Source organism: Eretmochelys imbricata, chromosome 5 (assembly GCF_965152235.1).
Source record: "Eretmochelys imbricata isolate rEreImb1 chromosome 5, rEreImb1.hap1, whole genome shotgun sequence".
Classification (NCBI taxonomy): domain Eukaryota; kingdom Metazoa; phylum Chordata; order Testudines; family Cheloniidae; genus Eretmochelys; species Eretmochelys imbricata.
The window spans coordinates 51,942,013-51,969,986 of NC_135576.1; the positions used below are offsets into that span (position 1 = coordinate 51,942,013).

Sequence of the window (27,974 nt, forward strand, 5' to 3'; positions counted from 1 at the left end):
CAGTTACATTCACTAATTGAAGATAATATTTCCTTTGTTTAACAAATCAGTTTTAAATGGAAAACACATTTTGGTAAACTATTTGATAAACTTTTTTTCTTATGTATCTAACCAACTCATCTAAGGTAGTTATATTTTTATACACCCACACACACACAAATGCTGGTTTTGTGCATTTTAAATTGAATTTGAATTTTCATCCAAATAGATCTTCACAAAAAATTAATCATCATCTAGTAAATAAGAAATTCATCAATCAATATTTTCTAACATAGCAAAAAATCTAAAAATTAACCATCTCAATGTATGTTAAGCTTTATAACTGCTTAAATAAATGTGCATAGATAGTGTAACCTCCTGATTAGCAAAACAAGCATTAAATGTATCGTAAAGGCAACATTTAGTTGAAATCAACATGCTTTAATGGCTACCAACCAATGAGAATCAAACTTTCTTTAGGAAAAAGACTAAAAGGTACAAATGCAAAACAAGATTAAAACTGATCATTTAAATCAAGGTTTCCTGCTTCCTGATTTAAATCACAATTAAAATTAGTGACTTAAATTGGTTTGATTTAAATCCATCCACACTGCTCTTGTGCTAAGCAGAGAGTAATGGTGTTTTAGAATGCTGTGTGAAGTCTGTCTATTTGTTTTCACTGTCATGTACCCCTGAAGAGGTAAACTGTAACCCAGAAGGGTTCATGCCTTCAGTGTGATTCTGGGGAATGTAGAAGACCTGCTAAGGAGGATTGTGGGAGATGGTACTAGTTTCAGGGCCTAAGCAACTGGATCACACTGCAAGAGGGGTTTTCAAACATGAGGTCTGCATCTGGAATTCCTGCCTAGAGGCCCAAAGCCCAGGAACAATGGCAAAATAAATAAAAATAACACCCCACCACGGCCCCCAAAAAACCCTAAATCAGCCATTCTTCCAAAGAATGATCAGTTGCTGTAATTATACTAATAAGTTGTAATAAATATAAAGGGAAGGGTAAACACCTTTAAAATCCCTCCTGGCCAGAGGAAAAATCCTTTCACCTGTAAAGGGTTAAGAAGCTACGATAACCTCGCTGGCACCTGACCAAAATGACCAATGAGGAGACAAGATACTTTCAAAAGCTGGGAGGAGGGAGAAAAACAAAGGGTCTATGTCTGTCTGTGTGACGATTTTGCCAGGGACAGAACAGGAATGGAGTCTTAGAACTTAGTAAGTAATCTAGCTAGATATGCGTTAGATTATGATTTCTTTAAATGGCTGAGAAATTAAGCTGTGCTGAATAGAATGGATATTCCTCTCTGTGTGTCTTTTTGTAACTTAAGGTTTTGCCTAGAGGGATTCTCTATGTTTTGAATCTAATTACCCTGTAAGGTATTTACCATCCTGATTTTACAGAGGTGATTCTTTTTGACTTTTTACTTCTATTAAAATCCTTCTTTTCAGAAACTGAATGCTTTTTCATTGTTCTTAAGATCCAAGGGTTTGGGTCTGTGGTCACCTATGCAAATTGGTGAGGATTTTTACCAAACCTTCCCCAGGAAGTGGGGTGCAAGGGTTGGGAGGATTTTGAGGGGAAAGACGTTTCCAAACAACGCTTTCCTATTAATAAATAAACCCAGATAAATGTTTGGTGGTGTCAGTGGAAGTCCAAGGGCAAAGGGTAAAATAGTTTGTACCTTGGGGAAGTTTTAACCTAAGCTGGTAAAAGTAAGCTTAGGAGGTTTTCATACAGGTCCCCACATCTGTACCCTAGAGTTCAGAGTGGGGAAGGAACCTTGACATAAGTATTCAAGTAATTATTTACAGATTGTTATAGACTGCTGCTAATTGCAACTTCACAAAGTCAGTACACTGACTTGATTGGCCTATTATTTCAGGGAGGTTACAGTTATCTTCTCCGCACTTTATCTTTCATAACATACAATGACGATCATATGATTTCACCTGCACAGTGGGTTTCCCCCCCACCCCCTTAAATGTACAACATTCCTTGCTCCCTTCATAGATTAGGTCTACATGTAGCAAAGGCCACTGCCTGAATGGAACTCATAATGATAATGCAACCATAGTTTCCACAAGAGCTAAGCAATAAGGATGTGTTGGGCAATTTGGAGCAATCAGAATTATTGACCTCATCATTTATTATCCTCTCATCTCTGTGTTACCCTCTCATTTTCTTTATTATCTTTTGAAGTGGAGAAAGCTAACTGCAAGGACCTCAACCAACGTACATGCAGTGAATTCACTGCTAATGTAAGTTTCTAAATAAACAGTATAAATAAATAATGCATAGCCTTCCCTGCACATCATGAAAGAATTAGGGAAGCTTTATACTGTATTCATTCTCGTGGCAAAAATGAGACGAATCTAAAGAAACAAAACCCTTTTGTTTATTTAGTATCTTTTAGGATTTTGAGAGAACAGCTTCACTTCAGTATAGGGTTGAAGGAGAGGCTGTACAAAATTTTGTGTCTGCTTGCTATCATTTGCCCTTTGTCTGCTATTTTAGAAATAGCTATTGGAGGTTTTCTACATTATCGCTAAAAATAGGTTAAACCTGACATGAAGGGTGGGGGGGGAGAAAGAAATATAATAGAAAAGAGTTTAACAAGGCCACTATATCCTAAATTCAAATGAATCAGTACATCTCCTGAGAGGAGGAAGTATTGGAAATGCCTAGATGCTCTCAATGGAGGCAGAATACTCTGGATTAATATGTGGGAAGGTGTTTAGCTAGTAACCCAGTAACTGACTGCTTTATAACTGCCTCAGGTCCAACTAGAGGACAGCACCAGCCAGATGCAGTAGACTGGTGGACGTGCTTTTGAGCAAAAATATTATCATTTGCCAAACGGTCCAGTATGTCACCTAAGTGTTGTGTGATCTTATAAGACCCCAAAATACAACAGGCACACAAAGCGAGCAGAATTAAGGCTGTTGTTGGAAAGTTAATTCTGATTTTCCTGACTTCCATGTGATTAAAATCTCAAATTTAACATGCTCTGAAGAGTGTAGTAGGGAGAGGAGTATTTTTAGACAATATAATTTTATATATATATTTAAAAATATATATTTACATATCTTCATTTTTATTTAAATAATAGATCACTCTATTGTAATAATGTCCATTGGGTGCAGCAGACTACCTTTAAAATCTATCTTGCTTCATAGGAAAGAAAAGATGTGTGTAAAAAAATCTACTAAGTTTTACAGCTCCAAATCAAATTAATTAACAAATAGAAACTTTTAAAGCAATCCACTGTAATGCCAAAGTAGCTTAAAGTTATTTTATAAACCTAAAGAAATAAAATGACTCTTGTTCCAATAGGAAGTACAGATTTGAAGCTCTATTCAAAATTTGTACAGAGTTAAAAGCTCTATCTATACGCTCCTGAGAAGCTTCAATACTTTCTAACAATTCCTCTGTCCTACCATATGTCATTTTGGCAGCCACTCTAAGACAACTATTGTTAGTGCAGCTGATATGACATGGGGATCTCACTAGCCATTACACTTTCTACAGTATGCAGGCACTAAGTGGAATTATTGTTTTATCGTCTTCAAATCCACCTTCACAGTTTTGACTTTTTACATATTTAAGTGAAAGGAAAGGATTATAATCTTTGAGTCATTTAATGTACCATAAAGGAATTGTTCCAACACCCCTACATCTCTCCAGATTTAGGAAAATAAGAATTACACAGAGAATCTGGGTGAAATCATGGCCTCACTGAAGTCAATGGAAGTTTTGCGTTGATTTAGATTCATAGATTCCAAGGCCACACGGGACCACTGTGATCATCTAGTCTGACCTCCTTATAGCCCAGGACACAGAGCTTCCTCAAAATAATTCCTTCAGCATATCTATTAGAAAAACATCCAATCTTGACATAAAATTTGTCAGTGATGGAGAATCCACCATGACACTTGGTAAAATGGTTAATTACTCTTACTGTCAAAAATGTACACCTTATTTCCAGTCTGAATTTGTCTAGCTTCAACTTCCAATCACTGGATCATGTTACACCTTTCTCTGCCAGACTGAAGCACCCATTATTGAATATTTGTTCCCCATGTAGATACTTATAGACTGTAATCAAGTCACTCCTTAACCTCTCTGATAAAATGTATAGATTAAGCAATTTGAGTCTATCACTATACTGCAGGTTTTCTAATCCTTTACTCGTTCTCGCAGCTCTTATCTGAACTCTCTCTAAATTATCAACATCCTTCTTGAATTGTGGACACCAGATCAGGACACGGTATTCCAGCAGTGGTCACACCAGTGCCATATACCAAGATAAAATAACCTCTCTACTCCTATTCCAGATTCCCTTGTTCATGCATCGAAGGGTCGCATTAGATCTTTTGGCCAGAGGATTACATTGGGAGCTCATGTTCAGCTGATTATCCACCACAACCCCCACATCTTTTTTAGAGTCACTGCTTTCCAGGATAGACTCCCACATTCTACAGGTATGGTCTACATTCTTTGTTCTTAAATGTATAAATTTAGCCATATTAAAAAACATATATTTGCGTGTGCAGTTTACCAAGCAATCCAGATCACTCTGAATCAGTGACCTGCCCTCTTTTCATTATTTATCACTCTCCCAATTTTTGTGTCATCTGCAAACTTTATCAGTGATGATTTTATGTTTTCATCTAAGTCATTGATAAAAATGTTAAATAGCATGGGGCCAAGAACGATCATTGTGGGACACAGAAACCAGTGGAAACAACATAGCAAGTTTTGACTTCAGTAGGGTCAAGCCTTTTCCCCAATGGTGGGCAACCTGCAGCTGCGGGTGGCTGTGCCTGCAGATGGTCAATGTAAACTGTCTCATGGGCTGCCAGTGGATTACCCTGATGGGCCACAGGTTTGCCTACCACTGCTTTACCCTCTGTTTCTGTACTGAGATGTGCCTAGACTGAAAGCTTGCTACACCAAAATTATATGCACAATGCAGATACCTTAGGGAGGAGTACGGTATAAATGTCTAGAGAGACAGATAAAGTATCATATCTTAGTAAACACTACTACTATACTATACTAAAACTGAGGTTTTAAAACATTCATAACCCTATTATTTTTTAGTTTTTATTATTCTGTTCCTATGATAGGAATGTTTTTAGACCAAACTGAAGTAAAATCAACAAAGGTAACAAACTTATCTCTGACAACTAATTTAAATACATTTTGAAAGCACAATTACTGTTCAGATTTATCTAAAATATACAGTGTATTATTTTATGTATAAAATAGTTGACTCATACGATACAGACTGTATTATGATTAACATTTTAAAAGTAGCAGAGTACTAGGGACTAAACAAAGGAAGTAAATTTATATTCTACCAGAAGGTTCATTGCAATCATCCATAAAGGATCTTTCATCCCATTTTTGTCTTTAATACAGAAAAATGACTTCCCCACCTCACCCTTCCCAAATTAAAGAACATAAGTAGAGATGCTACAAGAAGCTAAAATATACCAGCAGGACAAAGAAAAAACACTGTCTTGTTTTAGGAACAGAATTATTTCTTTCTAGAGTGAAAAATACTGATTATTTTATTTGTCCATGTAATTTTAGGTTATCTGATTCAAAGGATATTGTACAAGTATTTTTCAGTATTGCGTCAGGCAAAGCATGGACTTGAACCTATGTTTCCCACATCTCAGATAAGTTCCCTAACCACTGGGCTTTAGAGTTGCTCTCTCTGGCTCTGGGCCAACGAATATTTAACTATTAATACAAAGTAGAACGGTTCCAACAGAAGAGACTGAGAGACACAAACAGACTATAACATGGTGGTTAGGATACCTGTGATGTGGGTGATCCAGGTTAAATCCCTGCTGTGCCTGATTCAGAGCAGACTTGAACCTTGCTCTCCTACAGCTTATGTGAATGCTCTGAACAATTGTTTATTCTAGTGGTTTTCTTGCTCTTTCTCTGCTTTTCATGAAAAACTTAAAAAAGGTCTCAGTTTCATTCCAATGCAAAATGGGAAGATTTTTGAAACCTCAAGAAGTTCCACAGGATGGAAAAATTGTTTCCTGCCCAGCTTTAGTCAAAACAAACCTTGAAGGGCGGTCCAGAACCAATCCAAGGCCTCATCCTAAGCTTGCTCAAGGCAATGAGGATCTTTCCATTGAATTCAGTGGGCTGGAACTCAGGCCTGTTGTGCAAGATTTGCCCAGCACTACTATGTACATCAAATTTATGGAACAAAAAATCTTGAAGAAAATTATAGGTAAAAATGTTAGTATAAAAATGTTAGTCATCCACATGCAATATGTTCTCCAAAGTCCAACTAATTTTTTACCCAGTCTTATTATTCCACACTATTCGATTACTGAGTTCAAGTGAAAATAAAAACTATTAAAGATCAAGAGGTATCTAAAAAGAACTGAGTCTAATGAATATGAACAATACAGAAACTTATACAGTTTTCTCTTGTTAGTGAGAACCAACCATAACTGATGTAGGATTTCACTACTTAAGTTACATGATTATTCCTAATCCATGAAAATATAAATAATACATTATTTTAATAGTCCTATGGTTGTGTATTTTAGTTTGCGAGTAGCAAACAGGAAAAACTGTATTTTAGAAGGAAATATCAATAGCATCTTTCATAATAATTCTTGCATCAAAATGTGCAATTTCGCACTCCTTCCTATATTCCTTGGCACTCCTTCCTACATTCCATACTTCTGAAATGCTAGAAAGTACTTGGTTAATACATTTGTGACTGTGGTCACATACAATGATGCTCCACAAGAAAGTCTGTTCTACACAGTCATGTAATTACATGTCCAGAACAACTAACAATAATTCTTAAATATACACCGTAAGATTCTTAAATTGTGTAAATGAGTGTAGCTCCATTGACTGACGGAACTATGGCAATTTATATTAGCTAAGAATCTGGCTCAAAAATATGTATGTAAAAACCTGGCTCAGATATTACATAAAAGGAAGAGAAGAGATATACTGAAACAATTAAGTACTGAATCTGGTGCTTTTGGTTTTAATTTTACAAACGAGACTCAAATGAACATTTTCTCCCATTTACTTGGATACAATCTCAACTGAAAAGAGCTATCTTTATTGCAAGCTTACACTCACACTGGAACTCTTTTCACCAATATTTCTACTTAATGTTAATATTTAGCTCCTGTCTAGTGCTTTTAAATCTGTAGATTTCCAAGTGCTTTACAATGGAGGCAAGTACTATATCCACCATTGTACAGATGGGGAAACTGAGGCACAGAAAGATGCTATAACCAGACCCAAAGCCATACAGCAGGTCAATGGCGGAGTCAGGAATAGAACATAGAATTCCTGGCTTCTCTTTCAATGTCCCATCCACTGAATTATACTGTCTCCCCTCTTAGACAACTTTTGTTAAACAGAAATATAACTACAGCTGCTGCCAATATATTTAATTAAAAGTTGTTCATCGGAAATGCAGTCTAATCCAATTACAGTGTTAACATACCTGTTAATCTGATTCACAATGCCTTTTTTCCTTTTCTCCCACTTACTATTTATCATTGAAACCATGAACTGTATATAAGTTACCCAGAAGCCTGGCTGTAGCATCTTAAAATAGTTTGGGCATGGCATTGCTAATGTATAAAAAGTTAAATTCTGTATAAATCAAATCCTATTTAATTATGACCACCCTCTACAATCTCATAAAATAGTATTATTACAATTTTCCAAATGTGTATCACACAGTTCAGTTGATAAAGCAAGACAACATAATAACTGTGTTATACCTGTTAAAGTATTTTGTATTGACACTTTGTGTCATGTGATCTGCCTACTGCTTTAGGCTGGAGCCCACTGTAAAAACTGGGAGATCTATCAGAAATATGTCTTTATTTAAAGAAAAAATACCATAAAAAACTATACTACCATATTGTATGGTAAAAATATACTTGAAATCTAATTATACTGAAACTACACTAGCTTATTTACTATGATAATATTTAAGTAGGGGAGCTTGTTTCCGCTTTTTTCTTGGACTGTTTAAAAAATAATTCTGTTAAGTTGCAAGTATCCACAGGAGCAAATTGTACCTTTTTATGGAACAAAACAGATGGCATGTATGCTAGACAATAGATTTGCAAATCCTGATGCTGTATTACATCTACCATCTTAAGAAATGAAATCTGACTGTCACATCAGTGTGATGATTGCTATGCAGTTTAAGGGTGTGGGAATTTTAGGACAACTATTTTCTTGACATATAAAAATTGTATATATAGAAGGGCGAAGTTTTCCATTTTAACTGAAGGGAGTAGGTAAAAAAAATATTCAGGTTTCATTATTGACAATACATTCTTATGACAGATCCATGGAGGAATAAAACTTTAACACTTTGGAGAAAGACTAATGGCCAGTGGGTTGAAATCCCAGCAATAAAGAGGTTAATGTTGCCTAAAGGATATGTAGGAAAGCTCATCTCTTTTACCTTTCAATTGCAAACCTAAATAACAGATCAATAATATGTAAAATATTACTTATATCTTAAAAAATACTCAAAATCCTTTATTAATGATCACAGAAAGTACATAGAATTATACCTGTCCTTGTTTTTTTATAAAAACTATCCTAAAATTCATGTGAAATAAAAGTAGTCAAGGTCTATGAACAATAACAAAAATCTCTTCAGTAAAATCACTGTGAATCAATATTTCATACTGGGAGGAAATGTCCCATAAAAGATAAAATAAACATAATTGAACACATTTCCACAGAGAAACATTTGCTTTCTTATTTTAACAGCTCTCCACTCAGTCAAAGGTAATGTCTACTACTACACTAATAATTACCCTGTAGTTAAATGCTGACTCTGTGCATGTAAATTATCTTAAAGAGACATGAAAACATTCCATCTATTGATCAAAATTATGAGTCTCGGTCTATATTATATTTTATAAAATACAAAGGGATGTTTTAAAATACAAATATTTTTAAACTGTACATTGACATTTGAAAGCTAATGATCAAATGATGCAGGAATCTGCTCTTGTGACAATGAAGCCAAGATTTGGTGCACTAATGCTTAACGCATAAATGTGTCATGGAAGTCTTTTTTTAATTAACATGTTTCAGCTGTATGATATACTTTAAGAAGCCCCAGAGCTAGTGGAACAAATAATATCACAGATCACTGAAGGGGTTAAATGAAATATTGTGGCTCAACAAAACTTGAAATTTTATTTTTTTCAAGTGGGCATTAAAAATTAATCCCACACTAAAATTAAATGACCATGCTCCTGTAGCAGAGCCCCTCAACAGTTTCTCTCAGTTTCAGTTCTGAACACAAGAAAATCTTGTAGTATGTGCACAAGCCTGCTTCAGCTCTGAGCATACACAACCCCTCAATCATTAATAATTCAATAAGTTAGGCTACCACCACTATCAAATATTGTACGTAAAATCACTGGAAAATTAACCTCCTCCAATAAACTACTATCTAAGCATCTAAATGTGTAAAAATGAGAATAATTTAAAATTGCTTTATAACTTTTATCCTTAGAAAATATAGTTCACTGCACAATATTTTCTGCAGTTGTAAACTATTTGGCACAGATGAGTATCCTCACTAAAACAAGAAGAAAACAATACTGTGTCTACATTAAATATGCATGATGCAAGAAACATTTGATGTTATCAACAAGGATATGTATGAATAAGTATAATCCCCCTTTTGGACGGAGACAAATGTTCAGCAGCAGGCTCAGAAATCTTACTCTCAAAACGCAAGTAAACGTGCATGCTGTGTTAGTGTTAACAATAGTTTTAATGTTAGATCCTAATATAAAATTTGCATTCCCACTTATCTTGAAAACTCCACTACTATGTAGTGCTTTTTTATTCTCTTGAAGATACACAGTATTACACACTCTGCATCTAAAATTAGAATCTCATTCACTGTCTGGGTGCAAAAAGAAGGAAGCAGAAGGAAGCACTCCAGAATGCACCTGCTGCTGCTTCTGTTGCTGCTAACTCTCATAGGGACTTCAGAGGACTCCTTTTATCCTACCCTCTTCATCACAAGTTACTGTAAACACTGTACACTGACCGGTGACCACCATATTTTTCAATATTAGTTACACAGAGAGTGTTTCAAAATTAAAGGTCTTGAGAAACATATTTTGAAAATGTTTATTAACAGAATAAATAAGTCTCTCATAAAATTCACATATTATGGATGAATGTTAGACTAAAAACTAATTCACCATAAGTTACTGTTATACTTTCACTGTCAAGGTTTTCTATTTGAAACCCATATTTTGAATTTAATTAGAAAGCAGTTGTGTCCCTTGTGTGTGTTATATAAATAATATACCTTGCTGGATTTTTGGTGCTATTTATTAGAGATGGACAAAAGTCAGAATTTCTGTTTTGTGGGAAATTTCAACTTTTTGACATCTCTTTCCATTCCAAATTTGAGTAAGAACAAATATTTTCATGAAATTATCATTTTGATTTTTTCTTAAAGATCTATTTTCATTTTACATTATTTCATGATATCTCAGTAGTATTAGGGCATAATGCAATGTCAGATTACGACATAATGTTTTATTATGTAAAAATAAAACAAAAAAACCTAAGGGCAGCTGCTACTTAGTACACACTGAGACTTCTTATCTTATTTTATAGATCAAAGAGACTCCTGTTTGTATTATAATGAAACAATTTGATACTTCTGCAAAATGGACATTTTCAATACTGTAAAATAATAATAATGTTCTAATTCTGTAAAATTGACCACTCAGCAGAGCAGTTAAAATAATAATAATAATGTTCTAATACTGTAAAATGGACCAAGCAGCAAAGCAGTTAATATATTGTCTTACACATATGTAAATTAGATCGTTCAAATGGGTTGTATGGGATAGGGGGTGAGTGGTATGCATGTAAGGAATAGAGAGATGACAGACTGTGGGTGATATACTGAAGGGCAGGATTGAGGGAACTACTTGGAAGGATATAGCTAGTGGTTCTCAAACTGTAGGTAGGAACCCCAAAGTGGGTCATAACTCCATTTTAATGGGGTCACCGTGGCTGGCATTAGACTTGCTGGGACCCAGGGCTGGGGTCAAAGCGTGAGGTGCCCAAGGTGGTGGGACTCGGGCTTTGTCTTCCCCCACACAAACCCTGGGCAGCGGGCCTTGGGTGGGCTCAGGCTTCTGTCCCCCCTCTGTTGTAATTTTTGTTGTCAGAAAGGGGTGACAGTGCAATGAAGTTTGAGAGTCCCTGATATAGCTGACTGAGGGGTAGGAATAAGGGAATGGGGGAAGGAGTATACAAAAAGTAGGAGGGGAGAGAGAAACAAGAGGACAAAACAGAAGATTCAGAACAGGAGCTAAAACAGAAGACAAGGAGAAAGCAGCAAGGGAGAGACAGATATAAAAAAAGCCATTTTGCCAAAATAGTATCTTTCATCAGTCACAGACAAGAGCTGCTAACTCAAGAAAAGCCAGCTGAGACACTGAGAAGTGCAGGAGTGATAGAAAAGAGCAAATTATCTGACAAAGCAGAAAGTATAAAAAATAAAAGATAATCAGAGACAAATAGAAAGAAGAGATAAAGATGTCATTTCTTGGAGGCACTTAAATGCTATTAGATGTTGTGTCCGTATTTCTAGGCGAATAATCTGATTTTAGATTCAAATCTAAAAACTTAGATTTTTCCTTTGGCATCTAATCCTTCCGCATTTCTCCCTTTGCTGCCTTCCTCACGATTATTCCTAAATCAACTCCAAAGGCTCTGCCTACATCACACGGTGGCAGGACTCTCCAATTGACTCCCTAGTGGACTCTCCTTTAATTATTTCAACATGTGGGCCCAGAGATCCTACATTTTAAACATTATCACTGATTTATAAAACAAAGACTACAAAGATGACAATATAGCCCCAAAATGGAAGAGACTGGCCAGATCTCTGGGCCTGCTCCATCCTCTTTGCACTATTATGGTACACGGGAATTACCATACTGGATTAAATGTGATATCCATCTAATTCAGTATCCTGATACAGGGGCCAGTATCTTCAGAGTAAGCTGTAAGAAGCACACAAAGGCAGATGTGGTATAATATGCTCCCCACATTAGCTTTCATCCTAATCTCTAATAATTAGAGATTGGTTTAAACCAGTGGTGGGCAAACTTTTTTGCCTGCGGTCCACATCTGGGTATGGAAACTGTATGGCAGGCCATGAATGCTCACGAAATTGGGGCAGGGAATGCGGAAGTGGGTGAGGGCTCCGGCTGGGGGTGAGGGCTCTGGGGTGGGGCCAGAAATGAGAAGTTCAGGGTGCAGGAGGGAGCTGAGGGCTGAGACAGGGGGTTAGGGGGTGGGGGCTCTGTGGTAGGGCTGGGGATGAGGGGTTTGGGGTGCAGGAGGGGGCTACAGGCTGGGGATGAGGGCTGGGGCAGGGTGTGGGGTGTGGGAGAGAATGAGGGCCCCAGCTGTGGGTGTGGGCTCTGGGAGGGGCTGGGGATGAGGGGTTTGGGGTGCAGGAGGGACTCCAGGTTGGGATCCAAGGGTTTGGCGGGCGGGAGGGGGATCAGGTCTGAGGCAGGGGTTGGAGCATGGGGGAGGGCTCAGGAGTGCAGGCTCTAGTCGGCGCCTACCTCAACAGCTCCCGGAAGCAGCAGCATGTCCCCCCACCGGCTCCTACATGGAAGCGCAGCCAGGCGGCTCTGCATGCTGCCTGGTCAGCAGGCACCGCCCCTGCAGCTCCCATTGGCTGCAGTTCCTGGCAGTGTGCAGAGCCTTCTGACTGCCCCTATGCATAGGAGCCGGAGAGGGCACATGCCAGTTGCTTCCCAGGAGCCGCAGCACGCACAGAGTGGGGCAAGCCTGGCGGGAGCATGAGGGCTGATGGGCCGGATGCAGCCCGTGGGTCATAGTTTGCCCACCTGTGCTTCAAAACCTGAAAAATTAGGTTTAATATCCCTTTTAGAACTTTTGATAGCTGTAATTATAACTCTGGATATTCCTGGACAATCAATTTTTAGTCTCAACAAAACTTCCTATAGCAATATATTCCACAATCTATAATACGTTGTGTGAAAAATATTTCCTTTTGTCAGTTTTGAATTTGCCACCTTTTAATTTCATTTACTGTCCTCTTGTTTAACTATTAGACTGTAGAGCGAATACCATTCCTTATCTTATATGCGTCTATTGTATTTGCTCTTATTTATCTCCTTTCTAAAGTAAACAATCCCAATCTTTTCAATCTCTCTTCAAATGAGAGTTTTTCCATCTTCTCTAAATCCCCTATAGTTCTGCAATCTCCTTTTTTTGAGGTGGGTGATTAGGACTGCACACAGTATTCCAGATGGCTTTATAATATTTTCCATATTGCTCTCCATCCCATTACTTATGCATCCTAACTTCATTTGCTTTTTGAATCAAAGCTGCACACTGAGCTGAGGTCCTCATTGAGCTGTCTACGAAGATGTGCAGTTCCTTTTCCTAAACCTATACAGTTCATTATCACAGGAAAAGAAGTACCATTATCCGCAATTTACAGATGGGGAACTGAAGCACAGAGAAATTAAGTGACTTGCCCATCGTGACACAGGAAATCTGTGGCAGAGCTGGAAGTAGAGCCCAGATTTCCCTAGTACCTTAACTACTTGACTATCCTTCCTATCCTGGCTTTCCCCAGATTTGGAGGGAGGCAGGGGAAGAGGGAAAAGGAAATAGTATTATCATGAGTATCTTGATCCATGAGACCAATGTGTCTTTCATCAGCAATTTTAGAGTGATGGGAGAGGAGTTCAAAACTCATTAACATATATGAGAATTTTATATCACGGGTAGCAGCCACTTTAGTGCTCTCCTTTATGGCTTATAACATTTATAATTTTGCCACTGAAGGAACTTAATTAAACTGATCCTCAGACTGCTTATAAAGAACTATGGTAACTTTCACTTCCTTTTTGTACTGTTTGAATTTATTTTCCCTAGTCTTCTGTTAAAGAAATGCTAGGCATGCTGTGCTAGTTCATAGTTTTTATTCTGTATGTAACATGACAAATACACATTATTTTGATTACATGAAATTATATCATGTTGACTTAAAAGGCACAAAGACCATTTAACTATTAGTATATATATATATATATGAATTGGAAAAGCAAGAACAATTTAGTGTTTCTCCTATTTCCTATTTGTAGAATACTATTTTATCTTTATAAAACTGGTCCTATGAAAATCTATGTTTTATTTTATTGCATATGTCTATGCCTATTAGTTATAATGTTGAAAGTGATTTCTTGGCAATAAAAGTACTTGTTGATAAAATTTCTTAAATAATTAATAAAAATATACCAAAAAAAAATCTCTGCTGAGAGGAAATCTCTTCCTATGCCTGCATCTAAATTTACATTGATATCCTTGAATCATATCTGTTTCTATATTTAGCAAGTACAAGTACCTGCACGACTGAAGGAAGTAAGTGCATGATTGTCTTGATGTCTTCAACTGCCCTCTCTGTTACAGAGTGACTATAATGTGATGACTGAAGAATGGATAGGTGTGTACTCTCCTCTCTAATATGGCAGTAATTAGAACTAGTGGGAACTTTGTAAAAATTCATGGAGATGTGGCCATGGCAAATGGGAGAGCTGAGTTATGGAAATGACACTGGCACAGTAAGCAAATCTGAGCAATCTCCGGTGGCAGATCTTGATGGGAATATAAAAATATTCCTCTTTGAGATCCATCGTTTTAGTTCAGTCAAGGATCTTTGAACGGCCATTTCCTTTTTCTACCTGTCTCAGGTACATTCATTCTTGGTCAAAATGCCTTTCACCTAACTACTCTGAGTTCTTAGACATGGTGAGCCTTGCGCTGTACATTGGGCTTGGTGTTCATAAGGAATAAGCTGGAATGTTCTCTGAGTTTACCTCTCCTTTAATATCTATTCAATCCTCCACTCCTAACTGAAGTCCTCCTTGATTATGTGAATGAATAGAACGCCCCAAAAAATTTATTTAGGTCTATATTTCCTTTTTGTTTCATTATTTAGAAAACAAGGCTTGTTTCTCCACTTCTTCCTCACTATACCTAAGAGTTCACAATTCTCCACTAGAGTATTTAAAAGCTATCAGTTATTGCTTAGATTGGGAGTCAGGGCCTCCAATCTCCTGGGTTAAGGGGCCTCCTAAAATGGCACTGGCTATAATAGAATGACCTGTGAAACTAAGTACATAGGGAGAAATCAAATAAAGGAGTAAACTAATGAAGTGTTTTGTAATAAAAATGCCATCCCTTATCTTTTGAAGAGCTATTTTCCATGAGTTCATCTATCTAGAGTAAGATTGACTTCAAGTAACATGTTGGAAATGATGACTGAGATTAAGTAATTCTTTTGTAAGGAGTAGTAATTCTTGTGCTATCTTTGTGTTAGCTGATATTTAGGATAGGAATTCACCATCAGATTGTATCACAGTTAACTAAAGAGGTCACTGCTCAAAATGGTACACAATCAGTCTTGTTTGTTTGTATCATGCAGAATTTTGGTCTGTTAAACCTTCTGGATCTGTTGAGGCATTTCTATTCTGCTTGGATAAGAGCTTCCAAATCTGCCTGGAGAGGGACATAAGCTTGTTTATTAGTGCTGAATGGAAAATACTTTCTCATTTATTTATTCTCTTTTTTTCCTGTAATGCATATGAGGATGAACATCCAGGGTATTAAAATAACTCAACCATTGTTTCAAAAAACAAACACATACACCTTGGGGGGAATGATCTTTCTTGAATTTCTTCCTTAGAGCCATCTAGATCTGATGCTGAGACTTCTCTTTCTGCTGATGATGACAGAGGATGAGATGCACTCTCTTCCTTTTTTATATCTTGGATTTTTTCTTTGATCTTGCTTGAGGACATGCTCTGTCTATAAGATTTTTTTTTAATGCTTTTACTTTCTGAGTATCAGGGTTTCTGTCTTGTTAGCATCATTTATCCTTGCTGGAAGACAAGAGCAAGCTAACCTGCGATTGTGAATTGTACATGTATGTTGTATCTCAGTATGGCACAATGGAGTTTTGGACACAGTGGAATTTAGTTAAGAGGCAGATAGTTTACATTGTTTGGGGGTTAGTTTGCATTCTCAGGAAACAACAGAGTCAGTTTGTTTCCTGTATTTGGAGTTGGAGTGAAAGTAACAGTCAAAGACTCCGCAGACAAACAGTTCTTCTCTCTAGAATAAGATTGACTGAAGTGCTATCTAATCAGAACATTTGAAGCTGCAATGAAGGAATTAGACAGGAAGTTAGTAGAATTTATATAGGTGAAGATCTATGGTATTAGAATTGTAATAATTTAAAAATAGAGAAATAAATGGTCAGTGGTTTGATCTTTTATAAATCTTTGCCTTTTAGAGTCATATCCATAGAGGGCAGCTATCAAGATTTTTTCTGAAGTGTCTGAAGGCATCTAATATCTTTGTCAACTGGTTAAACCTAAACATAAATTTATTCTAACCTTTCAGGAAACCATTACAATTGCTGCCATAATATAAGCATATGCTGACAACAACAAACTGTAAATATAATATCCTAACAGAAATACATCTCACTGTGTAACAGTTAAGGATGCTCAAGGTGCATCAACCCATACATTAAAAAAGTCAATTAAGTTATATTAAATACAATATACAGCAAGTAATCAACAGCTTATAGAAAGCACCATCTTCATATGGCCTCATTAAACACAGCTGTGTCAGCCATCACACTCGAACAAACATCCCATCAAAACACCCTTAATTCTACATCTGTAGTGGTGCCAGTCTACAATCTACAATTCTTATTCACGGAATTAAAGATTTTTATGTCTCTACTTTAAAATTTTTGTTATTTTTGGATCTAGTATTTTTTATAAAGAGTATAAGAATTTCACAGACTATGCTATGCCACAGACTATTTTAATTTATTTATTTATATTAAAACAATATAGGGAACCATACTTTCATCTTCTCTTCATCGTCTTTAGACATAAGGCCTCAATTATTCTGTAGTCTAAGGCAACTGCAATATTAAAATATAAATAGACACTTTCTCATCACAATCTTTGGTCTCTTCATCTACTTTATAAAATATTCTGTGTTTATATTATTTGAATATATGCTAGCAAATATACATAGCTGGAAAACAGTATTAAAGTGTTTTTCCAGACTTCTAGACTAGTGTTACTTACAATTCCCAATTCTAAATATCAAAATGTAATCCAAACAATGCCCACTTGGTTGGCTGTGTAGTTGCCTGGTTAAATAGATGGCCGCTCCCTCCCACACATTATTACTGTGTTCCTATTTAAGTGCTCAATAGTTTTTAGAACTCTGCATATTATTATTTAGGCATGTAATAGTTTTAACATATTGTTAAATGTTTATGCTGAAATTTATGCAAGCGTAATTGTTTGTCAAGTTAGACATGCAACTATCAGTTAGGGAGCGTGCAGCTGCCCCTTAATTTTGAAAATTTTTGCCTTCAATACTTTTCCATCATTTCTCTCTCTCTCTCTCTCTCTCTCTCACACACACACACACACACACACTTGCTGCAAACATTTTATCAGTTTCACTACAATACAACTAAGTAGTGAAGTATTTGGTAAAAAGGAACTAAGAGACCTCAAATACTACAAATTTTATTAAGGTTTCAGAGTAGCAGCCGTGTTAGTCTGGATTCGCAAAAAGAAAAGGAGTACTTGTGGCACCTTAGAGACTAACAAATTTATTTGAGCATAAGCTTTCATGAGCTATAGCTCACTTAATTTTAATAAGGAACTACAAATAACAACCACTTTCTATTTAAAGAATTGTCTACTATACCTTGAAATTTTAGTTCATAATACAAAGTGCAGCTGATATGTTAATCTTTTCAGGAAGGCTATCCATATACTACTGGTATCCATCCTTTGATGAGTAGAGAGTTAAAGAAACCCCTATGACAACCCAGTTCATGTTTCTCTTCCCCCTTCCCACCTCCAGAGCCCAGCCGGTTGTGCCAGACACCCACAACCCCTCCCCTCCAGAGCCCACCTGCGCCCCCCCCAGCCAATACACCCAAACCCCCTCCTCCCCAGAGCCCAACCTCGCCCCCACCCCAAGCCCAGATGCCCATACCCCACCCCCAGAGCCCAGCCCAGCCACAGGGCCCCCCGGCCCAGATACCCATATCCCCTCCCTTCCTAGAACCCAGCTGCGGGGCCCTCCCTTGCCCAGACACCCGTCCCCCTCACCCCACAGAGCCCAGGGATCCAGAGGGAGAAACAGCCTGATGCTGAGTGCCAGGCTTGCGCAGAGTTTCCTGCGTGCCACCCTCTCCTTCCCTAAGGGCATGCTTGGAACTGCAGCTGCCAGGAACCCTCTAGCTCCCTCTCCCTCCCCCGAGCAGGTTCTTCTATATGTGAGCTGGGCTCTGCTGAGTCCAATGGCTCCTAGTGGTAGCTAGAAGCACTACAGCCCATTTCTGTGGGGGAAAGGAAATTCTGCACGCACTAAGTTAATTTCTGCAAAATTCTGCATTGCACAGAGGCACAGAATTCCCCCAGGAGTAATTTTCAAAGAAAGGTTAACATAATAGTGACACCTTTCTGGATGTTATAGAGAGTGAGTTTATTTTGTTTAGTGTTATTTAATTAAACCATACTAAAAAGTAGTAGAAAAAAGTTTGTTGTAATTAAACACTCAGTCCATATTTGCAAATATTTGAAGTAGGAGGAAAACATTTTTCGTTATTTGGCTCTGAATATGGGAACTATTTCTAAGTTTCTTCCATTCCTTCCCAACTAAGGCAGCTTCTGTAATACAAAAAACCCTTGACAATATTAAACTGTGAACTGCTGAGCAACTAGAACAAAGAATATTGACAACATTTTTTAGGTCCCAAAAGAGTACATTTAAAAATCAAGTAACTGGAAATGAGAGTTGAACCAATTCTATGGTTCATCAAACATATGCAATAATATGTTGATTCTAATGCAGTTACAGGCAATGAATCTGAATGCCTGTCAGGTCAAAATTAAAAATTAAAGCAGAGGTCTTGGCGTGTCAGGAAGGGAAGTTGTTTTCTGAAGCACTCAGTACTGCTAGAAGGGGTTCAGAAGGAAGGCATAACAGCATCACAAGGTCTGTCATGTGAAGAAATATGCAGGGTTGCATCTTTGCCTATAGCAACTGAGAATCAAAAGAGAATGTTAAAGAATTTCCAATTAAAAAATTTAAAAAAAGAGTACAGTATCACTTAGCTATGAGGGAGCTCCAGAACAATGGCAACAATGGGTTGAGAAAAAGAGGAAGAGAAGAATCTGGCAAGAAAAAAATTGCGTATTTCATCTGGACTAATCTCTGTTTTGGCAGGGACATTTTGGATAGTTAAAGAGAGCAATATTTCAGTCTTGCGTCTATCGTTTCTGTGTACTATATATTAAATGGTACGATTAAGTGTGAAAATAAAAGAAAAAAGGGAGAACTAGATGGCTCATGGGATTGCTAGTGGCATACAGAGCCTCAAGATCACAGATTCAATCTGACCCGGGTTGGTAGTGATTCAAAGTTGATCCTATCTGATGGATACTCGGAGGCTTATGGGAAATGAGTTCATTGTATTAGTCCAGGGGGGTGAAGGAACATCTCTCCACTGTACAGGAAAACTGACACATAAGGTTCTAATTGGCATCCTTGTTAACAGTCTCAGAGAGGTCAAAAATTGAATGGGCATTAAGATATAGGCAAAGTATAAAAGAAAGCAGACATTTAACACTGCTAAATATGGAATAAAAATACAGCAACAGAAGATTCTACCGTGGGGTGTTCTGATTTTTTTTTTTTGGTCTCACATGGACAAAGAAACTCAGACACTAGAATTTTAAATTCCAAAACTTCAATAAGAAGTTAACTTTGTTGAATTAATGCAAACAAGGAACTGGGATGGATTTTGGCATGTAAGAAATATGTCAATTAGGTATAGGCTTTTGAGAAAAATGGACCTGAGGAGCAATTGCCAAATCTAAATTGGAGCAAGAATTACTACTTTTGACAATTTATTCCCCAATAAATCATTATATCTGAAAACTATTGTTCAATATAGGTCACCCTCCCCAATACTCTTTAACGTAAAAATATTTCACACACACACATAAATCCAATTTAACATACACTGTTAGTCTTCAGGAGGAAAAGAGAACTACTGAATGATTGAAATGTCTTGATTCACTGCTGCAATGAATAACAAAACCAACCAACACTAAGAAGTTAACAGGAAGCTCTCCTAATGGACTAGCACATCTCTACAGTATATACCTAGGCAGAGAACCAAAGTCAGGAATTTACAGATTCTAGATTACTGGAAATTTTGTATTTTATGAAACTGAGGGTGAAAGCTGTTTATGATTTCCACTCCCTTCTGGTACTTGATCCATAAAGCAACATGAAAATGACTGCTCCAGATACAGACATTTGATTGACTTCCCAAAGAGAAGCAAGATGTCAAAGTGACAGTAGTTGTCAAGGGAAGACTAGAAATCAGACTCTGTTACAGTATGCAAGTCTAGCAGCGAAAGACTCCCCCATGTACGGAAAGGTACAGGGGTTAAATAACTAGGCCATATGCTCACTAATCACACCAGGAAAGGAAATACTAGATAACGAAACACCTCTAGGTCTACATTTAAAGATAACACCAAAAAAAAAAAAAAAAAAAAGAAAAGAAAAAAGAAACTTTTAACAGTGTATTTCAAAGGTTTTCTGTTTGGGTTTTTAATTTTTTTAAACCTTACATAAAGTGTATTTTGCCAAATGCCCGAAACAGAAAGAGTAAGAGAGATGGCTGGCACATACCAAACAATCATAAACCCATTCCTTGGTTTAGGTCTCACAATGTTACAGTTGACTAACTCTCACTTCCTAATGTTTCCCTAGAAGGAACCATGCTGTTCCAGCACCGGCGCCTCAGAGACTGCTGGATCACAAATCTGATCCATAGAGAGTCAGATAACAGGTGGAATTTAAAAACTGTATATGATGAGATTTTGACAAAGCTTTTTAAAATATATTTTATAACATTTAGGCTATTAAAATAATAATAGTAAATTAAGTTTGGAATAACTTAGGTGCTGCTGAATGCCTTTTATCCTTGCCACTTGATACTGCTGATCAACTAATCAGGCATTGTCACAACACATTTTTCACAATAGGCAAGGGCAACTTTGGCGTCCAATGAACCAATTATCCACAATGAACCAATTATGCAAGTCAATCCAATTACAATGCTATGAATAGCATCAAATTCACCTGTGTAACAAATGAAGGCAACATTTTTTTTTTTGCCATTTAAAAGAGAACACTTTCAAAACATACAAAACACTTAAAGTTTTTAAAACATTAAATCATGGATAAAATTATAGGAAAACAACTATCAGAACTTTTAAAATAATTCTGCTGTAACCAAAAACACATTTTTAAAGATATATTACTGACACTTTCTTTCTCTCTAGAAAAACAGTTGTCGGCTTTTCAAATCAAGCACAATTATTTAACAGATTTTTTTTTTTGTGATTTAAAAAACAAGTAAAACCTCAAATGGAATTTAAAAAATATTATTTTTGAAGTTTTCCTCAAACACTACATTATTCAGCTGCACTCTGATTTCACCATATATTAATAGTCAGTCCTACGGTTCATATAAAATTGAAAACAGCAAACTACTAAACGAACAAACAAGCGAAATACCTTAATAGCGTTATTTCTGGTATTTCCTCTCTGGTGCATTTTTGACTTTACTATTTGACATTCTTTTAACATCATTTTTGTATGTAATTTATTATGCAGGTGCCTGGTAGAAACTCTATAGTAAGAGTTGCATTCTAAAATGGACTTAAAATGGGATGTAAAAATCCTATTTTTTCTCTAAAAGTAGATGAGGAAAGATTTGAAATTTCACAAAGCGTCAGTTTTTATGTCCTTTGAATTTTCTATGTAGTTTTTGTTCTGTTTCTCTTCACAAATTTTGAAACAGGAATTCTGAATTCAGGCTCTGATCCGAAACTTTTCTTTCTCTGACAGTCCTACTGTCCTGTTACCTCTTAAAAACATTGTTTATCTTACACAAAACTTGGTAGACAGGTGTATCCTGAGTAGATCCTGTCCATAAGGTAAATTTTTAAAAGTTGAACTTAGGGTCATTTTTAGCTGTTATTCGTGTTGTAACTGAAAATTTATGCGCTATGCACACAAACCTGATTAGTTTTGTATCAATAGATGCCAGGTGCACATAAACATGATTAGTCGATTATTAAGGAGGTATCCAAGTCTGACCAATTTTGGCCAAGGGCCTGGTGCACATAAAACCTCCATCAGGAGCTATGCTGTTCTATCTAATTCTCCACAACACTTAGAATTAATGCGCAGCTGTTGCCATGTGAGAAAATATTCTTGGTCACCAGATGCACATCAACCAAACATAGATTTGTCCTCTCATCTAGCCCCAACCTCAACTTCCAATTAAGCATTTAAAAACACACACACACAAGAACGAGGAAATCAATACACACAAAAATTTATTGTGAAACAATAAGGGTTGCTACACATATAATATACCTGTCGCACATCTACAAATAGGCAAGGAAATTAAAAGTGAAGCCACCTAACAAGACATATCCTCTAAACCATTCCAGACTACTGTACCCCTTCAAGGAGTCTGATTTGTCTTGTGTACCCTCAAGTTTCACCTCACTTAAAACTACTTGCTTACAAAATCAGACATAAAAGTACAAAACCGTCACAGCACACTATTACTGAAAAATTGCTTACTTTCTCATGTTTGCCATATAATTATAAAATAAATCAATTGGAATATAAATATTGTACTTATATTTCAGCGTATAGTATATAGAGCAGTTTAAATAAGTCATTATCGGTATGAAATTTTAGTTTGTACTGAGTTCACTAGTGCTTTTTATGTAGCCTGTTGTAAAACTAGGCAAATATCTAGATGAGTTGATGTATCCCCTGGAAGACCTAGAATCATAGAATATCAGGGTTGGAAGGGACCTCAGGAGGTCATCTAGTCCAACCCCCTGCTCAAAGCAGGACCAATCCCCAATTAAATCATCCCAGCCAGGGCTTTGTCAAGCCTGACCTTAAAAACTTCTAAGGAAGGAGATTCTACCACCTCCCTAGGTAACGCATTCCAGTGTTTCACCACCCTCCTAGTGAAAAAGTTTTTCCTAATATCCAACCTAAACCTCCCCCACTGCAACTTGAGACCATTACTCCTTGTCCTGTCATCTTCTATCACTGAGAATAGTCTAGAACCATCCTCTTTGGAACCACCTCTCAGGTAGTTGAAAGCAGCTATCAAATCCCCCCTCATTCTTCTTTTTTTGCAGACTAAACAATCCAGTTCCCTCAGCCTCTCCTCATAAGTCATGTGTTCCAGACCCCTAATCATTTTTGTTGCCCTTCGCTGGACTCTCTCCAATTTTTCCACATCCTTCTTGTAGTGTGGAGCCCAAAACTGGACACAGAACTCCAGATGAGGCCTCACCAATGTCGAATAGAGGGGAACGATCACGTCCCTCGATCTGCTGGCTATGCCCCTACTTATACATCCCAAAATGCCATTGGCCTTCTTGGCAACAAGGGCACACTGCTTATTCATATCCAGCTTCTCGTCCACTGTCACCCCTAGGTCCTTTTCTGCAGAACTGCTGCCTAGCCATTCGGTCCCTAGTCTGTACCGCTGCATTGGATTCTTCCGTCCTAAGTGCAGGACCCTGCACTTATCCTTGTTGAACCTCATCAGATTTCTTTTGGCCCAATCCTCCAATTTGTCTAGGTCCCTCTGTATCCTATCCCTAACTGCCACCGTATCTACCACTCCTCCTAGTTTAGTATCATCCGCAAATTTGCTGAGAGTGCAATCCACACCATCCTCCAGATCATTTATGAAGATATTGAACAAAACCGGCCCCAGGACCGACCCTTGGGGCACTCCACTTGATACCGGCTGCCATCCAGACATGGAGCCATTGATCACTACCCATTGAGCCCGACAATCTAGCCAACTTTCTACCCACTTTATAGTGCATTCACCAGCCCATACTTCTTTAACTTGCTGACAAGAATACTGTGGGAGACTGTGTCAAAAGCTTTGCTAAAGTCAAGAAACAATACATCCGCTGCTTTCCCTTCATCCACAGAACCAGTAATCTCATCACAGAAGGCGATTAGATTAGTCAGGCATGACCTTCCCTTGGTGAATCCATGCTGACTGTTCCTGATCACTTTCCTCTCGTGTAAGAGCTTCAGGATTGATTCCTTGAGGTTCTGCTCCATGATTTTTCCAGGGACTGAGCTGAGGCTGACTGGCCTGTAGTTCCCAGGATCCTCCTTCTTCCCTTTTTTAAAGATGGGCACTACATTAGCCTTTTTCCAGTCGTCCGGGACTTCCCCCGATCGCCATGAGTTTTCAAAGATAATGGCCAATGGCTCTACAATCACAACCGCCAACTCCTTTAGCACTCTCGGATGCAACGCATCTGGCCCCATGGACTTGTGCACGTCCAGCTTTTCTAAATAGTCCCGAACCGCTTCCTTCTCCACAGAGGGCTGGCCACGTACTCACCATGCTGTGTTGCCCAGCGCAGCAGTCTGGGAGCTGACCTTGTTCGTGAAGACAGAGGCAAAAAAAGCATTGAGTACATTAGCTTTTTCCACATCCTCTGTCACTAGGTTGCCTCCCTCATCCAGTAAGGTGCCCACACTTTCCTTGGCTTTCTTCTTGTTGCCAACATACCTGAAGAAACCCTTCTTGTTACTCTTAACATCTCTTGCTAGCTGCAGCTCCAGGTGCGATTTGGCCCTCCTGATTTCATTCCTACATGCCCAAGCAACATTTTTATACCCTTCTCTGGTCATTTGTCCAATCTTCCACATATTGTAAGCTTCTTTTTTATGTTTAAGATCCAAAAGGATTTCACTGTTAAGCCAAGCTGGTCGCCTACCGTATTTACTATTCTTTCGACACATCGGGATGGTTTGTCCCTGTAACCTCAATAGGGATTCTTTGAAATACAGCCAGCAATACCTCTGCTTACCCCAGGGGTATGCTTAACCCTGGTTGCGAATCTCTGCTCTACTTTACCCACAAGCGCACAGCTTATCTTTACCACATATTACCGACCATGCATAGCAACCTTAATTCTTTTCTCCTAGGGATACCAGCCTTCCACCATAACCTGTAACTGCCATTGTGTATACAACCCTTAACCAAACTACCCTCTATGAACATAACTAACTACTACTCAAAATACACATAACTGTTAGTGCTGGTTAAAAAATAACCTGACAAAGGGGTGTGTACAGAACAGTGAAAGAGCTGTAGAATTAAGCTTAGAGTGTGTTGTCTGTGGCATGCAGTAATTGTGGGAAAAGTAAAGTATGGTGTTTGAGAGTGGAGGAGTAGAGGGTACACACTGATAGGTTGTCTTAACCTTTAATTTCCTTGTTTTTGTGGGTTTATGCCAGGTGAGTTGTGTGTTTAGCAGCCCTAGCTGCTTCACAACAAAGTTGTGTGTTTTTAATAATACTAAACTATAGGCAGGAAACTGAAAAGTTCAAATGAAATGGATTGCCTAGGTCACAGAAATATGCAAAACTATATGGAAAAATGCAACTTGGATTGCTAGATGTTTTGCTTCTTAAATAAAAATTTAAGATGGAAATTACTATAAAGAACAACATTTTCCTGACAAAAATTCTTCCACAGGACAACTAATAAAATAATTGTTTGTATGTGATATTAGCATGTCTAATTGTTTATAACAAGAACAAAAATAATAGTTTTAGTCTTTGATATTGTCAAGGCAATACCCCAAGATCCCCAACCATTTGCTAAGCCCTGCTTCAATAATAAAGGTAGTATACTTTTTTTGATCTTGGCTTTAAGTCATTAATAATGCAAAAGTCAATGGTTAAATACTATATCATAATATCTCTTAAGAAATGTCTTTCCTTTCCACCTATCCCTGAAATGCTGAAAAATATGAGTAGTTTGAAAACATACAATCTGATAACAAATATTTACAAATTATTATGTTCTATTATGGTTTTAAAAAAACAGGAAATTCCTGACATACATAGAGATACCAAGTCTTATATCACCATTTTCACTGATTCCCAGCAGTTCATCCATTAGGTTATAAAATTATTTCTTTTAAAAAGGTAGAAAAAGATCTTCAGAGATATGCCCTCAAACTCACTTCTATTTATATTGTGTTTGTTTAGAAGCTAAAGACTCCCTATATGTCACTTAATGTTTAAGCTTAACCCACTAGTTTGTGCCAGCTTTGTCACTGGTACCTCCCTACACTTTCCCATAGCTCATTTTGAATACTACATTCCAAGTGTCGATGATCTATTTGTACTTGGTACAAAATATTCATGCTCCTTTGCTTTGAGAAGTTTCCTATTTTCTAATTCCAGAGCTGACTTCAGCTTTGCAAAGTGTTGTGGGATGCTTGACAGAGGTAAATCACTTTGCACTGAATACCCCAGGAGCTCATGGAGGTGTAGCTTTGACTTCAGTGGCAGCTGCTGGATGAGCAATACTTTTGAAAATCAGGTCACTTATTTAGGTGCTTAAATATGGACTTGGGAGCCTAACTTCAAGTCTGGGCCATAGTGCCACGGTCAACAGGGCACAAATGCCTACCCTTTCCATCCCCCAATTATGTCCAACAACTCTCCATCCCTCAAATACTTTCATAAATTTTAAAAGCCTTTTAAAATGTTACTGATATTAAACCAAACGTCTTAAGAGTCATTTAAATCTAGGTTTCAGAGTAACAGCCGTGTTAGGCTGTATTCGCAGAAAGAAAAGGAGTACTTGTGGCACCTTAGAGACTAACGAATTTATTTGAGCATGAGCTTTCGTGAGCTACAGCTCACTTCATCAGATGCATACCGTGGAAACTGCAGCAGACTCTATATATACACAGAGAATATGAAACAATACCTCCTCCCACCCCACTGTCCTGCTGGTAATAGCTTATCTAAAAGCCATTTCCAGCACAAATCCAGGTTTTCTCACCCTCCACCCCCCCACACAAATTCACTCTCCTGCTGGTGATAGCCCATCCAAAGTGACAACTCTTTACACAATGTGCATGATAATGAAGTTAGGCCATTTCCTGCACAAATCCAGGTTCTCTCACTCCCTCACCCCCCTCCAAAAACCCACCCCCATACACACACAAACTCACTCTCCTGCTGGTAATAGCTCATCCAAACTGGCCACTCTCCAAGTTTAAATCCAAGTTAAACCAGAACATCAGGGGGGCGGGGGTAGGAAAAAACAAGAGGAAATAGGCTACCTTGCATAATGACTTAGCCACTCCCAGTCTCTATTTAAGCCTAAATTAATAGTATCCAATTTGCAAATGAATTCCAATTCAGCAGTTTCTCGCTGGAGTCTGGATTTGAAGTTTTTTTGTTTTAAGATAGCGACCTTCATGTCTGTGATTGCGTGACCAGAGAGATTGAAGTGTTCTCCGACTGGTTTATGAATGTTATAATTCTTGACATCTGATTTGTGTCCATTTATTCTTTTACGTAGAGACTGTCCAGTTTGACCAATGTACATGGCAGAGGGGCATTGCTGGCACATGATGGCATAAATCACATTGGTGGATGTGCAGGTGAACGAGCCTCTGATAGTGTGGCTGATGTTATTAGGCCCTGTGATGGTGTCCCCTGAATAGATATGTGGGCACAATTGGCAACGGGCTTTGTTGCAAGGATAAGTTCCTGGGTTAGTGGTTCTGTTGTGTGGTATGTGGTTGTTGGTGAGTATTTGCTTCAGGTTGCAGGGCTGTCTGTAGGCAAGGACTGGCCTGTCTCCCAAGATTTGTGAGAGTGTTGGGTC

General features: G+C 37.8%; 1 protein-coding gene across 4 annotated transcripts in view; it reads right to left on the reverse strand.

Moving 5' to 3' along the window:
• Positions 1–27,974, reverse strand: part of SSBP2 (single stranded DNA binding protein 2) — a 273,412-nt gene that overhangs the window by 137,020 nt on the left and 108,418 nt on the right. The window lies entirely within an intron of this gene.